Genomic DNA, 16,843 nt, shown 5'->3' on the forward strand with positions numbered 1-16,843 from the left:
AATATGGCCTATGATGAGGAGACTCGATGGGGCTGGAGGAGTGATTGAGGAGGGGGGTGGTCTTCATGGATGTCAGGTTAAAGAGTCTGATCAATTGCGCTGATGGATTGGTCTTTGGGATTTCCAGAGATGAGCCAGATCTTTGACTCTCAAAAGAGCATAAGAACATTTACCTCCTCCTCGTATTTAGAAGGTAAGGTGAGAAAGTTATCTTCCCTGGCTGGCTGCAGTCTACATAATAACATCAGGCTGGAATAGTTTACTTTAGATGTTCTAGCTGATCTGCCTGCTAGGTCCCCTATTGTGAGAAGTTGAAGTCCATGGGCAACTGGTTTCCCTCTGCCGCCTCCCCCTTTTTATTTTGGTGAAATGTTTAATCCTCTTTCCCTCCCCCCTCCACTCCACACATTCTACTCGAACGGATCCCCCTTTCTACATTATTCTCTTTGCATTTACATTTTTTTCTGTCACGGGGGCCCATTTTCCCCGCCCACTCCCCTCATTTTCGCTTGAAACCAGAATAGTGTAGCCAAGAAATAGTTAATCCGGAGCTGCTTCTATATGATTGGCTGCTATACACAGCGTTTGAGCCACCTTGAATGAGAAACAGGGGTAACTAGGCAACTTCAACGGCAGTAAAAAAAGAAAAAAAAGAAGAAAAGAAGATATGGTCCATGAAGAGCCGGAATTGTAACATTGTCGAAAATTGAGAGGTGACCCAATGTGATTTTATACCGTGCTTGGCTGGCAAATGGAATTAACGAGTGGATTTCTTTTCTTAGAAGGTAAAACAGAGCGCGAAAATGAACGGGAACCTGATTTGGATTAAAACGGTTGAATTGGGCATTCCAGAATAGCCGACATATGAAAGGGTAAGTGTCAGATCTGTAGTGAAGATGTTTTGAATTGTATTTTACAATCAAGAAAGGGATATGTTATTTGATGCAAAAAAGCTCACCAACACGTTTTTTAAAATCCTTGATTTCTCATTATGGTTTTTAGAACTGCCTATTTTGTTGATCGAATGACAGCCTAATTCAATTTCAGAGATTCAACTTTATCGTAATGTTTTTTGTGGAATCGAATGTTTTATTACTGTAGCATAGGCCTAGATTATCTCTAAACTGGTGCCAGTTGGCAGGAGTAAAATTGCGCACAGACCCATTTCCTAATTAGGCTTTCATCATATTTCGTTTAAAAGTTGTCCGACTCATATTATGTTGCAGTATGACGGGAGTCATTTCAAGGGTAGGCTTCAGTTTCAGGGGGACCACACACACCAGTCCCGTCCAAGGTCCCCTGTCGGAATTAAAAGCCCCCCTTCATGGACAGGTCATCAAGCTCTCCAAACGCCTCACCGAGAACGTTTTCCCGTTGGATATGTGAATAGGGTATAGAAAATCGAAATGAAAAGGCTTTTGACAGAAGGCTTGTGTTGAACGTAATGATAGATACGTTACCCTTGCTGCAGTTCAAGCTTTGGGTCTCGGACAATATGCACACCAGCCCATACCGGTCTTTGAATGCATCAGCTTGAATTGAGAGGCTGCGTGCGGTAGGCTACTTGTGGATGGTACCGAGGCGCTCAGTGGCGGTAGGCTATGTGAGATGTCGAAATCAGAGAACATAAATGTGGTTCAAGTTCATAGTTTATGGGTCATTAGGGTGAAAAATATTGGTGGCTGGAGCTGGAGGAGCTTTGATGCGCGCGTGGGGGTGTCGACTGCGTCACTGTGTCAAATCGCACCCCTCGATTTCTGGTCTAGCACAGCTTATGTCTTGTCCTAGAGAGGGGGTGGGCTGTGTGTAGTTGTATAGTCTACTGTGTGTACTGTGTATACTGTGTGGAGTTGTATAGTCTACTGTGTGTACTGTGTGGAGTTGTATAGTCTACTGTGTGTACTGTGTGGAGTTGTATAGGCTACTGTGTGTACTGTGTGGAGTTGTATAGGCTACTGTGTGTACTGTGTGGAGTTGTATAGGCTACTGTGTGTACTGTGTGTACTGTGTGGAGTTGTATAGGCTACTGTGTGTACTGTGTGTACTGTGTGGAGTCGAGATGTTCTATTTAAATTCTGTTCAAATATAATTAACCAGAATTTCCTCATGCCTTTGACCAGACATTTTAATGATTTCACATTTATTAATATCCCATTTATATGCAATGGAGAAGACATTGAGAGGAACCAGACTCAACCAGACATTTTCTTGAGGAAAAAAGAACTATGATGAACAACAACCCAGCCACCCATTCTTCTAGCTGGCACTGGGCAGTAAATGGACAGTGAGCTCAGTGCCTTCAGAAAGTATTCACACCCCTTGACTTTTTTCACATTTTGTTTTGTTACAGCCTGAATTTAAAATGGATTACATTTAGTTGTTTTTATCATTGGCATACACACAATACCCGATAATGTCAAAGTGTAATTATGTGTGTAGACATTTTTGCAAATTTATTTTTAAAAAAATGAAAAATTGAAATGTCTTGAGTCAATAACTTTTCAACCCCTTTGTTATGACACACCTAAATAAATTCAGGAGTAAAAATGTGCTTAACAATTTGCATAATAAGTTGCATGAACTCACTCTGTGTGCAATAATAGGGTTTAACATGTCTTTTGGTTGACTATGTCATCTCTGTACCCCACGCATACAATTATATGTAAGGTCCCTCAGTCGAGCAGTGAATTTCAAACACAGATTCAACCACAAAGACCAGGGAGGTTTTCCAATGCATCGCAAAGAAAGGCACCTATTGGTAGATGGGTAACAACAACAAAAAGCAGACAATGAATATCCCTTTGAGCATGGTGAAGTTGTTGATTACACTTTGGATGGTTTATGGTTCCCCAGTCACTACAAAGATACAGGTGTGCTTCCTAACCCAGTTGCTGGAGAGGAAGGAAACCGCTCAGGGATTTCACAATGAGGCCAATGGTGACTTTAAAACAGTTACAGAGTTTAATGGCTGTGATAGGAGAAAACTGAGGATCGATCAACAACATTGTAGTTACTCCACAATACTAACCCAAATTACAGTGTGAAAAGAAGGAAGCCTGTACAGAATAAAAAATATTACCAAACATGCATCTTGTTTGCAACAAGGCACTAAAGTAATAATACAAAAAATGACGCAAAGCAAGTAACTTTTTGTTGTGTTTGGGGCAAATCACTGAGTGCCACTCTCCATATTTTCAAGCATAGTAGTGGCTGCCTCATGTTATGGGTATGCTTGTTATTGTTATGAACTGGGGAGTTTTTCAGGATATAAAATAAATGGAATGGAGCTAAGCACAGACAAAATCTTAGAGGAAAATCTGGTTCAGTGTATTTTCCACCAGCCACTGGGAGATTTCACCTTCAGTGGGACAATAACCTTAAATATACACTGGAGTTTCTTACCAAGAAGTTAGTGAATGTTCCTGAGTGGCCGACTTACAGTTTTGACTTAAATCTACTTGATAATCTATGGCAAGACCTGAACATTTTGTCTAGCAATGATCAACAACCAATTTGACACAGCTTGAGGAATTTTGAAAAGAATAGTGGGAAAATGTTGCTCAATCCAGGTATGGAAAGCTCTTAGAGACCTATCCAGAAAGACTCACTGCTGTAATTGCTGCCAAAGGTGATTTGACAAACTATTGATTTAGGGGTGTGAATACTTATGTAAATCAGATATTTCTGTATTTCATTTTCAATAAATTTGAGCCTAAATTCAGGCTGTAACACAGCAAAATGTGGAATAAGTCAAGGGGTATCAATACTTTCTGAAGGCACTGTAATTGTTCATTGGAGTATCTATAATCAGTTCCTACATGGATGAGACCGTAGAATTGAACCATATGTACAGTATGATGCTCTGTGGTGTCTGGAGGAACCGGGTCAAATGAAGGAGTGGCTTAACCAACGGTTCAACCAGCAATGACTTCAAGATAAGAACAAGGGGTGACTTTTAATTTTAAAAAACAACAACATTGTTTAACCTTTATTTAACTTTTATTTAGCAAGTCATAAGAACAAATTCTTATTTACAATGACGGCCTACACCGACCAAACCCGGACGATGCTGGGCCAATTGTGCGCCGCCCTATGGGACTCCCAATCACGGGAGGTTGTGATTCAGTCAGGATTCGAAGCAGGGTGTATGTAGTGACGCCTCTAGTACTGAGATGCAGTGCCTTAGACCGCTGCGCCACTCGGGATCAGAATGGGCGGCTGGCTGGTATCAGACTGCTCCAGCCTATTGGTAGTAGTGGCACAGACTGAACCCAGAAGATAATAGCAGCTAATGATGTGAACAACATAGTTATTGATTGGTTTTGAGGCCTGAAGGCCCTGTTTGTGGTGTGGCTCCACAAAGACCACTGTCAGTGGTGTAACACTGCATGGGGCCGAGTGGCAGAGTTGAGGGGTGCCTTCCTTTTCCTCTCTAATCTGCCAAACTACATAATCTCCTTAAAAAACTGAAGTATTGTGTGAACACACACACACACTTTCTGTTCTCTTCCGTTGAATGCAGTAGTCCCGTGACAGTTCCTTGCAGTCTTCTGGTGGGTTGTGAGTCTTAGTTGGTATACGGCACAAAAACATTGAAGAGCATTAACTTCTGCAGCAAGCATCTCTTTATTCTTTTCAAAGTGGAATATAAACTCTTAATTCAACTCCTGACAGCCAGGCAGCAGAACCATGGCGGGAGTATTGGGAGTCCTATTAACGGATTAAGATTATAATGCCATTCTGCAAATACTGTAAAATGAAGGCTGAAATAGGATGTTCTCTTTTCACGTTTCATGTTGTTTCCCTGAAATGTGATGATACAAGAAAGAACTGCTATGCATTCTCCCAATGCTTGCTTGTTTTTTATAACACACTTTCCACAAGTGATGTTATTCTACCTTTGTCCCACTGAAAGCTTTCTTAAATCTGTTGTTTTCTCTACCAAGCATTACCTCAAATTGAACTCCCACAGGACTCCTCCCGTAAGGCCCTGCGGTGCTGCATCTTCAAGAGCAATGCAAACATAGATTCGAAAATGTAGGGCTGTATAGAAGAACGTTGTCGCTGCAGCGGCCTAAATCTTTTATAAGTGAGCTAGCCCAATTACGACTGAACCTCTCATCGTGCTTGTATCCCTCTCCCGATTTTGCTTGTCACCATGAAAGAACATGTTGGTCAAGAGGACAGGTGCAGGTTATGGGGGAATTGGAGGCGGCCATCTTAGATTAGGGACAATGGCAGGAGTTTGTTCAGATGAAGTGTATTGTGGGAGTTTGTTGCTGGCAGGTGGTTGGTTGGCATTATATCATCACTGGTGCATCCGTCCTCTAATAAAAGTTTGATGGGACTCACTGGACAGAAGAAGTAACGTAGTGACATAATGTTATATATAAAAAATTGTGTGGTGAAAACATCTTGAGATTTGCGATTATTTTAAGGATATTTTTTCAAGTAATTATCCAAATGAGTAATATATTCTATGCTTTCTCTGGTGACAGTTTGAATAATGAGGTCAGCTGATCAAGTCTTTGACTTCTGGCAAAATAATCACTGTGTTTGAAACAGATGGTGTAGAAAACTAATAGGCATCCATTATTTCATTGTGTAGACAGAATAATAGACGTCATCACACGATCCTGGTGACTGACTTGACCTGAAACCTCTGGTGATTAATAAGCATCATCACACGATCCTGGTGACTGACTTAACCTGAACCCTCTGGTGATAAGCATCATCACATGATCTTGGTGACTGACCCGACCTGAAACATCTGGTGATGAGTGAGTGAGAGAGTGGGGTTTTGTCGGTGGGTGTGTCAACCACAGCGTCTGGCCTGTACACTGAGCCAGAACAGCCATCGGTCGCCCTGCTCCACTTCCAAGGGACTGCATGGCATCTTCAGTGCATCACTGACACCCACCATCACTGGGGAGATGTAGCATGCCAAACCAATGAATCATTAAGACTCAATTGCCTGGGAGGTGTGGGGCGACCTGCCATATGCCTCCAGGTTCCAACACAATCTGTACCAGAATTTCTATACTGTACTGTACAATCAACTATAGGTGGTGTGGTATCACTGTCCGTCTATGTGTTTTTATGTTTTTCAATTCATTTTCTGTATTATGTCAATCAAAAGAGGTCAATAGAAGTCAAAAATCTGCCCAGTCTCGGTACTATTGTAATGAGCCGCCCAACCCAGTCTGTACTGAAATGAGTCACTGTAACCTTCAGCTCAACTCATGTAGGGCCAGTTGGCACCATATGCAATAGTCATCCATCTATTGAAGTATCTGGCCGTGGAGCCGCATATAAATCTGAAGAGGTAGAGGGAGGCCCTGCTGAAAAAAAAACAGCATAGACCAGCATACATTTCAAGCTGGTCTATGCTAGTCAATGCTGGTCGGATTCTGATCAAACTGATCTGACCAACATGGTCTCGCTGGTTATGCTGGCAGACCAGGCTTCGTTTTGTTTTCGCTGGTGACCAGCCTTCGTTGTGTTTTCGCTGGTGACCAGCCTTCGTTGTGTTTTCGCTGGTGACCAGCCTTTGCTGTATTTTGGACACCAGCATAAGCTAAAGCAAAAACCAGCATCAAGTCAAATCCGGATTAAAATGTAATGGCAGTTTACCGTAATTGCATTGCTGTCACTTTTAGAAAGCAGAGGGTAGGAACAGTGCCATTTGCTTTGTCTGTCAGCTGTTAAAGCGGTGCGCCGATTGCTTTGCATTTGATATTGGCGTTTGAACTTGGATTTGTAAGCCTTGATGTAATCTGATAGCCAGGTGTTAATTTAACTGGGAATAGGATGGTGGGTAGCCCTCCTTTTCGGTGACCATTCAAAACCAAAAGCCTAATTGTTATTTTCATTTATTCGCTGAGTAGGCTACTGCCAATTTTGGTTTCATGTAGGCCTATTGGAATGAAAATGAACTACAGAACAACATGCTATTTAGAGCATTTCCCCTAAATACCATGTCTTGTTTTTGGCTTCAAAGACAATAAGAATTGTAGGTTATATCAGATGTCCATTGTCATGAAGTGACAGAATGATATTTGAGATAATGCAAATGATTAATGATGACCTAGTTGGTCTAACGTTGTTAACTTCTAGCTGTAGACCTACTTCATCATCATCCTCTGCCTGCATCCCTATCTGTAGCCTACCTGACTCTGGTATAATGCATTTTTCCACCTCTCACTCTATCAATCTTGCTTGTCCATCTTCCTGAATATAATTTGATATTCCAACAGATCAATCTTATCGGCAAAACGTCATTAAATATGGCTATGTTATTTACCTATAGTGTGAATGTAGGGCTGTTTTTTGGGGGGGGATATAATGAGCACCCAGATGCTGCATAGGCAACACAATAATATCAGACAGAGAAAAATGTTCGCTGGCCACCTCGGCGTTGGCTACAATGTTGCAATATGAATATTCACGGAGCAGTCTTGTTGATACAAGATGTTGAAATATGCTCAGAAACACCTTGTTGATGCAACGCTTCAGTATTTGTTGAATGTTTCCCTTCCCTGGTGAATAATGCAGACAGGCCAGGTACAAAAATGAGCTGAGCACACAATATAAGGAACATATCTGAATGCGGAGCAACAGTTTTGGTGGGAAGAGCACGAGACAAGGACACTGTCATAGTACGCCGTTCCACAAGGGTGACTTCAGATAGTCTATAACAGGGGGTCGACAAACTTTTCATATGAGTGACAATTTACAATTGATCCTGCAATTTCTAAAGACCTTCGTGCCAGTTCTGATTTTCATATAAAGCATTGTAAGCTGCTCAACTGTGCCCAGAAAATGTCTAACTGCCCATAAACGGAATAGCCTAATTCTAGCTGGCTACTAGACAGACACTGTCCATTCAGCCACACCCCACAGATCTCCACTATGCCTACCTGTACCAAGGCGCTGTCCATTCAGCGGTGCTGAATCACGGTCGCAGCGTAAGGAGTAGGAGTAGATGTCTTCATGCGTCCTTGTCGATTGTAGGCCTAAGTAATTCCTTTGATGTATGTCTTTTATTTCAATGCCTATGTAGGATGTATCTGGCATAGTTTACATTCACAGTCAGCTGTTGTTTGCCTTCACGTTGATGTCGGGTATTTGAAGTCGGCCTTGATAGCGTTGTATTATACATCTATTTCATGTTGCACTGTGTTCACTGTTCCACAAGTAGGCTAAATTAGTCAATGTAACCTATGTATGATGAGGTTGAGTAGTGCATTGCATTCAGGAAAGTATTCAGTCCCTTGACTGCAACGTTTTATTTAGTTACAGCCCATTTCTAAAATGGATTCAATTGTGTTTCCCCCCCATCAATCTACACACAATACCCCATAATGACAAAGCAAAAACTGTTTTTTGGAAATTTTAGCAAATGTATTAACATTTAAAAAAATACCATATCACATTTACATAAGTATTCAGACTCTTTACTTAGTACTTTGTGGAAGCACCTTTGGCAGCGATTACAGCCTCGAGTCTTCTTGGGTACGACACTACAAGCTTGGCACACCTGTATTTGGGGAGTTTCTCCCATTCTTCTCTGGAGATCCTCTCAAGCTCTGTCAGGTTGGATGGGGAGCGACGCTGCACAGCTATTTTCAGGTCTCTCCAGAGATGTTTGATTGGGTTCAGGTCCGGGTTCTGGCTGGGCCACGCAAGGACATTCAGAGACTTGTCCCGAAGCCACTCCTGTGTTGTCTTGGCTGTGTGCTGAGGTCCTGAGCTCTCTGGAGCAGGTTTTCATCAAGGATCTCTCTGTACTTTCCTCCGTTCATCTTTCCCTCTATCCTGACTAGTTTCCCAGTCCCTGCCACCATCATGCTTCACCATAGAGATGGTGCCAGGTTTCCTCCAGACGTGACGCTTGGCATTCAGGCCAAAGAGTTCAATCCTGGTTTCATCCGACCAGAGAATCCAAGCGGGCCAGCCAGCTCTAGGAAGAGTCTTGGTGACCTTCAATTCTGCAGACATTTTTTGGTACCCTTTCCCAGATCTGTGCCTCGACACAATCCTGTCTCGGAGCGCTATGGACAATTCCTTTGACCTCATGTCTTGGTTTTTGCTCTGACATGCACTGTCAACTGTGGGACCTTATATAGACAGGTGTGTGCCTTTCCAAATCATGTCTAATCAATTGAATTTACCACAGGTGGACTCCAATCAAGTTGTAGAAACTAGAGGTCAACCGATTAATCGGAATGACCGATTAATTAGGGCCGATTTCAAGTTTTCATAACAATCGGAAATCAGTATTTTTGGGCGCCGATTTAAAAAAAATATATAAGAATTTAATTATAAAAAATATTTAATACCATTATTTAACTAGGCAAGTCAGTTAAGAACACATTCTTATTTTCAATGATGGCCTAGGAACGGTGGGTTAACTGCCTTGTTCAGGGGCAGAACGACAGATTCTCACCTTGTTAGCTCGGGGGATCTTGCAACCTTAAAGTTAACTAGTCCAACGCAATAACGACCTGCCTCTCTCTCATTGCACTCCACAAGGAGACTGCCTGTTACGCGAATGCAATAAGCCAAGGTAAGTTGCTAGCTAGCATTAAACTTATCTTATAAAAAACTATCCATAATCATAATCACTAGTTAACTACACATGGTTGACAATATTACTAGATATTATCTAGCGTGTCCTGCTTTGCATATAATCTGACTGAGCATACAAGTATCTAAGTATCTGACTGAGCGGTGGTAGGCAGAAGCAGGCGCGTAAACATTCATTCAAAATGAAAAATGTTGCTTTGTTTTTGCTGTTTCTCCAAATAGCATTTTAGACTTTGTGTAGAAGTACAGTAAATGAGCTTCAACTGGTGGGTGTATTTTTACACACCCCTGCCATACCCTAGGTTTAGCTAGCTGTTCACAAACGCTGGTCATCAGCGAAAACACAATGAAGGCTGGTCACCAGCCTATGTTGGTCTATGTATTTTTTTTCACCAGGGCGGCGGGAGAGAGATAGAGAGCATTTTTTCCCATCTGTATCCACTTCAAAAGGGACTTCACTCCTCACTGCCAAGGAGAGGCACCATGTGGTTGCAGAGATCTATTCATCCACAAATCTAGTTTGCCTTATCAGTGCCAAGGTAACAGACTCACTCCCCGAGAAAAATGAAGGAGACAGAGATAGTGAAGCGCCATTGAAGCACAAATGAAATACTGTACTCTATACATCAAGTACGAATAATACAACACAGTCCATGGGTTGCAATAACTATATATCTGTGTGTGTGTGTCTGTGTGTGTTTGCGTGTGTGTGTGTAAAAGTATGTGTGTTTGTGTGTGTGTATGTGTATGTGAGAGAGAACTGAGGTGAAATTTACGGTTACTGTTCTCTGATAATATGAGTGTGACATATCACATTGGGAATCGCTCTGGGAATCGCTCTGGGAATCACTACTAGGAAGAACCAATCACACAGCGTCTGTCGGCGACAGACAGGCCGAGTGGCGAATGAAGTGAGGTGCCACTTGCCTGCCCTCGGTCATTCTCAAGCATGCCTCTCTTCCTTGCGCTCTTGCGAGCAGGGGCATGCTGTGATACATCTCACTCATATTATGAGAAGTTCTCTTTCAAATATTTGTTTCCATTCATCACATTGGGATATGGCCAACTCCCATATCGCAGACATGCTCTCCGAAGCCAGGGTAGTCCCAACAGCAGGACTTCGCCCCTCAGAGGCGCCGACACTGTGGACAGTATGCCCCAAAGATAAAACCTCATAAATGTATGAGGGAGGCACAACATGCCACGTCGCAAATCTCTTGTAAAGAGATGCCTTTGAACATTGCCCATGAGGTAGCCATACCTCTGGTGGAATAATCCCTCAGGCCCCCTGGGGGCTGTAAACCCTTGCTATTATAAGCCAATGTAATAGCCTCTACTATCCAATGGGATAGCTTTTGACGAGCGAAGGCCTACCCTTGCAGGGAGGCGCCCAAGATATGAAGAATTGGTCGCTCTTCCGTAAAGCTCTCATTCAATCCAAGTAAATGCGCAAATGGTGTACTGGACATAAACGGTGGAGAAGCCGCGTCTCGCACTGCTTGCTATTTGTGTCGGGGAGCAAAGCAGGTAATCGTCTATGTAGGCGTAGACTCTTAGTCCCCTGATTCTCAGGGGTGCTAGAGCCGCCTCCACACACTTGCTGAATGTTCGGGGAGTTAGTGCTAGCTAGCGAGGTATACGGAGGCTTCGCCCTAAAAAGAGCGAGACGGCACAATGAGCGTAACCGTACGGAACGTGAACCTTCTCAGATGGCTGTTGAGAACCCGTAGGCCCAGAATGGGGCACACCCCCCCATTTGCTTAATGAAGGAGATTTCCTGCTCTAGAATGCAAGCTGAGTCGCCACTTGCTATTGGTGGCAGAATCCCATTGAAAACGGGTGGCTTCATAGGAAACTGCAGTCTGCACCCCTTTGTAATTGTCGACAAGACCCAGGGCTGCGCCAGTTCCCTGCCCTTGCGGTGAGTCGCACACAAGATAGAAGACTTTCGCTCGCCGGTGGCGCCCGTTTTATTACAAAGAGTAGTGTAAAACCCACTGGGATTTGGAGCCAGTGCTTGAGGGTGATGGTGGCAATTTGTAACTTGGGGGTCGAGTGAGTCCCCCTCCGTCTTCCCTGTAAGCGGACGCATAGGAATAAGCCGCTGCATTGTGTGTAAGGTTTTAGGAGCACAGATGTGCCTCTGCCCCATTGTGATGGTGGCGGAAAGTCTGTGCTCCATCCGAGAGGGGACTGGCCATGTCACGGTGTGAATGGCTGCCCCTCTCTGCTGCTGGGGATGGACCGCCCCTTCTTCCCTCCAGGGGAATCACTGGGCGGGACCTTGATGCGACCACAGTGAAGGACCACTTCCCTGACTGTCTGCCTCTGTCCTGGGATTTGGACTGTGGGTTCGCAGCCTGCTGCGTTGCAGGTCGCTCAGTTAGCACTGCCGCTAAAGAGCTGCCCTCTCCTTGCTGCGGAGCCTTGGCTTGTAAAGGGGGAGACCGGGTTGCCACGGTACCTGAGTTTGTGGGGCAGGTGGTGGCAAGGCTAGCCGTGATGCTGTAGCTAACCTGTTTTTTTAGTCTCTTGGACAGGAGAACATAGTAGGTGGGGCCGGTTAAGTAAGTGAACTATGCGAGAGAGTTAAGCTAGTGGTGCTAGCTGATGTAGGCCGCATGAGCGTTTCGCCTAGCCTAGGTTAGCAGTGGTACAGCCAGCCTTGCCGCGTTAGGTAGCCTGTTTTAGGCTATCTAGTGGACTGGGTCACCAAATGATTATTTATTTATTTTAACAGGAAAGACATATTGAGACCTAGGTCTCTTTTACAAATGTCTACTATCCCCACCCTTATAGAGTGGCTGCACAAGAGCTGATTTCCATAATTTTGGAATATGTCCTGATAACAATGTTAAATAAAATGTGGGTTAATGAGCAAACAATGCTGGGCACTGCACACTTAAGGAGACCGGGGTCCATTTGGTTGACCCCTGTTGACATCTTGTTGTCTATTGTTAGCAAATCATACAGGACTTATTTTTCAGAAAATGGCTTAAAAGAAAAGCTTTGACTATAATTTCTCTGATCATTCAACAAGTTTTCCCTATCAGCATCCAGCCCAATATCATTGTGAATAGGCTTAGAAGTTATTTCAAAGAGATAGCCCGCTGAAATAAAATGGTGATGAAATGCATCAATGATGGCATTTCTTCCGTAATAAGGCCAGTGTCTGAATGAATTTGTTGTGGAAGAGAGAGCGGTTATATAATAATCAGATTTAGCCTCTGATGTGTCTTACACAATGATTCCTTAAAAGCTTGCCAATCTGGGGCCTGTGTTCCTGGCCTTGATCCAAGCATCATCTCTTTTATGAATGACTTACGATAATTCCAGAGTGTACCAGGCATTCGATCTACTCTGAACAAAAATATAATCGCAACATGTAAAGTTTTGGTCCCATGTTTCATGACCTGAAATAAAAGATCCCAGAAATGTTCCATATGCACAAAAAACATATTTCTCTTAACATCCCTGTTAATGAGCATTTGTCCTTTGCCAAGATAATCCATCCACGTGACAGGTGTGGCATATCAAGAACCTTATTAAATGGCATCATCATTACACAGGTGCACCTTGTGCTGGGGACTATAAAAGTCCACTCTAAAATGTGCAGTTTTGTCACACAACACAATGCCACGGGTGTCTCAAGTTTTGACGGAGTGTGCAATTGGCATGCTGATTGCAAGAATGTCCACCAGAGCTGTTGCCAGAAAATTGAATGCTAATTGTTCTACTATAAGCCGCCTCCAATGTCGTTTTAGAGGATTTGGCAGTACGTCCAACCTGCTTCACAACCGCAGACCACGTGTAACCACGCCAGCCCAGGACGTCCACATCCGGCTTCTTCACCTGCAGGATCGTCTGAGACCAGCCACCTGGACAGCTGATGAAACTGTGAGTTTGCACAATCAAATAATTTCTGTACAAACTGTCAGAGACCGTCTCAGGGAAGCTCATCTGTGTGGTTGTCATCCTCACCAGGGTCTTGACCTGACTGCAGTTTGACGTCGTAACTGACTTCAGTGGGTAAATGCTCACCTTCGATGGCCACTGGCATGCTGGACAAGTGTTCAGGAATGAATCCCGGTTTCAACTGTACCAGGCAGAAGATGTGTATTGCGTCGTGTGGGCGAGCGATTTGCTGCTGCCAAAGTTGGTGGCGGTGGGGTTCTCCATGGTGGCGGTGGGGTTCTCCATGGTGGCGGTGGTGTTTTGGTATGGGAAGGCATAAGCTACGGACAACGAACACAATTGCACTTATATAAAAAAAAAGGTTGTTACAGTGTAGTCCCATCGCTGCAACTCCCATACAGACTTAGGAGAGGCGAAGGTCGAGAGCCATGCGTCCTCCAAAACACAGTTCTGCCAAGTCGCACTGCTGCTTGACACACTGTTTACTTAACCCGGAAGCCACCCACACCAACATGTTGGAGGAAACACCGTACAACCGATGTCAGCGTGCATGCACCCGGCCCGCCACAGGAGTTGCTAGAGCGTGATGGGACAAGGACATCCCAGCCAACCAAATCCTCCCATAACTTGAACGACGCTGGGCCAATTGTGCGCCAATTTGTGGGTCTCCAGGTGGCGGGTCACTGCGACACAGCCTGGGATCAAACCCAGGTCTGTAGTAGAGGTCGACCGATTATGATTTTTCAACGCCGATACCGATTATTGGAGGCCGAAAAAGCCGAGGCCGATTAATAGGCCGATTTTTAAAATGTATTTGTAATAATGACAATTACAACAATACTGAATGAACACTTATTTTAACTTAATATAAGACATCAATAAAATCAATTTAGCCTCAAATAAATAATGAAACATGTTCAATTTGGTTTAAATAATGCAAAAACAAAGTGTTGGAGAAGAAAGTAAAAGTGCAATATGTGCCATGTAAGAAAGCTAACGTTTAAGTTCCTTGCTCAGAACATGAGAACATATGAAAGCTGGTGGTTCCTTTTAACTTGAGTCTTCAATATTCCCAGGTAAGAAGTTTTAGGTTGTATATATTATAGGAATTATAGGACTATTTCTCTCTATACCATTTGACTATTGGATGTTCTTACAGGCACTTTAGTATTGCCAATGTAACAGTTTAGCTTCCATCCCTCTCCTCGCCGCTACCTGGGCTCGAACCAGGAACACATCGACAACAGCCACCCTCGAAGCAGCGTTACCCATGCAGAGCAAGGGGAGCAACTACTCCAAGTCTCAGAGCGAGTGACGTTTGAAACGCTATTAGAGCGCACCCCGCTAACTAGCTAGCCATTTCACATTGGTTACACCAGCCTAATCTCGGGAGTTGATAGGCTTGAATTCATAAACAGCAGAGCTGCTGGCAAAACACACGAAAGTGCTATTTGAATGAATGCTTACGAGCCTGCTGGTGCCCACCATCGCTCAGTCAGAATGCTCTGTCAAATCATAGACTTAATTATAACATAATAACACATAGAAATACGAGCCTTAGGTCATTAATATGGTCGAATCCGGAAACTATCATCTCGAAAACAAAACATTTATTCTTTCAGTGAAATACGGAACCGTTACGTATTTTATCTAACGGGTGGCATCCATCAGTCTAAATATCCCTGTTACATTGCACAACCTTCAATGTTATGTCATAATTACGTAAAATTCTGGCAAATTAGTTCGTAATGAGCCAGGCGGCCCAAACTGTTGCATATACCCTGACTCTGCGTGCAATGAACGCAAGAGAAGTGACACAATTTCACCTGGTTAATATTGCCTGCTAACCTGGATTTATTTTAGCTAAATATGCATGTTTAAAAATATATACTTCTGTGTATTGATTTTAAGAAAGGCATTGATGTTTATGGTTAGGTACACGTTGGAGCAACGACAGTCCTTTTTCGCGAATGCGCACTGCAGCGATTATATGCAACGCAGGACACGCTAGATAAACTAGTAAATCATCAACCATGTGTAGTTATAACTAGTGATTATGATTGATGGATTGATTGTTGACGTCTCAATCGCGTTGTGCTTGTTTTGTCCAGCAGAGGGGGCTGCTCGCTATATCAGCTTCATTCACTCTTCTTCTTCTACTAACTACTTGCTTGCGCTAGTTTTAGAGAAAACTGCTGTGGAAAACTTGACCAGAAGCTAGCAAGTGTCAAGTGAATCCACAACATCACTACAAACGTCTTTTCAAGCTTGCGCTAGTTTTAGAGAAAACTGCTGTGGAAAACTCGACCAAAAGCTAGCAAGTGTCAAGTGAATCCACAACATCACCACAAACGTCTTTTCAAGCCAGGTAAGTTACAATCATTTGAGATACTAGCTTATGATGTTATAAAGTCACAATTTATTACATAGATAGATTATCTGCTTTATAAGGTTTCAAATAGGTTATGTTAACTTAGACGACATAGCTAATGTTAGCTATCTAGCTAGGTTAGCTAGCTACTGTCATGGTAGCTAGTTAAAAAAACGTTCAAATGTAAACGTGCAGTGGACGGTGGTTATATTAAATTATTGCACAATTAATTATGAGAATATTTATTTGTAGATTACAATTTTAATGGTTTGGCATTATAATAAGTAGTGAAAATATATTTAGAAATGTTTATGGATAACATTAGCATAATGTTTTCTGTTAGAGAGTGGAGAGGAAGGAGAGGAGGAAGACTGGATAGGAAGAAGAGTGAAAGAGATAGAGGAGAAAGGGTAAAGATATGATTACAGAGCCTGCCAATGTGTTATTCCAAACAATATTTTTGAGATAAAATACAAAAATGAGACACGCAATGGGAATCTGTTAACCAAAGTATTTTATCTAATAGTGTACTATTTATTATTAATGATTGGAGAAGAAGAAGGAAAAATTAAGGGAGTAAAAAGAGTGAAGCAAGGAGAGTGTGGAAGAGTGAGGTGGAAAGGTAAAAGAGAAGGAAAGGAAGAAAATGCAGGAAGACAAGTGAAGAAAAGAGGAGGAGAAAGATTAGAGGAGAAGAAAAAGTTAAGAGAGTAAGAGTGACACAACGAGAGTGAAGAAGAGCAGACAGAGGAGGTACAATGGCTCTATCCAAGAAACGGAAATGGCATTTTCATGACAACATGATGAGAGAATTTCCATTTATATGCTCAGGTCAAGACGATAGAATGGTTAACTGCACCCTTTGTAATTCCTCTTTTTCAATTGGCAGCGGGGGGAAGAACGGCAGTGGTAGAACATCAACAGACGAAAAAGCATAAAGCCTGTCTGATTGGCTGTGTTGGTATGCCC

General features: G+C 43.0%; 1 protein-coding gene across 1 annotated transcript in view; it reads left to right on the forward strand.

Moving 5' to 3' along the window:
- Positions 1-675: 675 nt before the first annotated feature.
- The window catches only part of c8b (complement component 8, beta polypeptide), an 84,537-nt gene continuing 68,369 nt past the window's right edge, over positions 676-16,843 (forward strand). The window contains exon 1 of the mRNA XM_031806395.1: positions 676-872. The gene's annotated coding sequence lies outside the window, so the exon portion shown is untranslated. The remainder of the gene's footprint in view (positions 873-16,843) is intronic.

The sequence above is a fragment of the Oncorhynchus kisutch genome, linkage group LG27, assembly GCF_002021735.2.
Source record: "Oncorhynchus kisutch isolate 150728-3 linkage group LG27, Okis_V2, whole genome shotgun sequence".
Classification (NCBI taxonomy): Eukaryota; Metazoa; Chordata; class Actinopteri; order Salmoniformes; family Salmonidae; genus Oncorhynchus; species Oncorhynchus kisutch.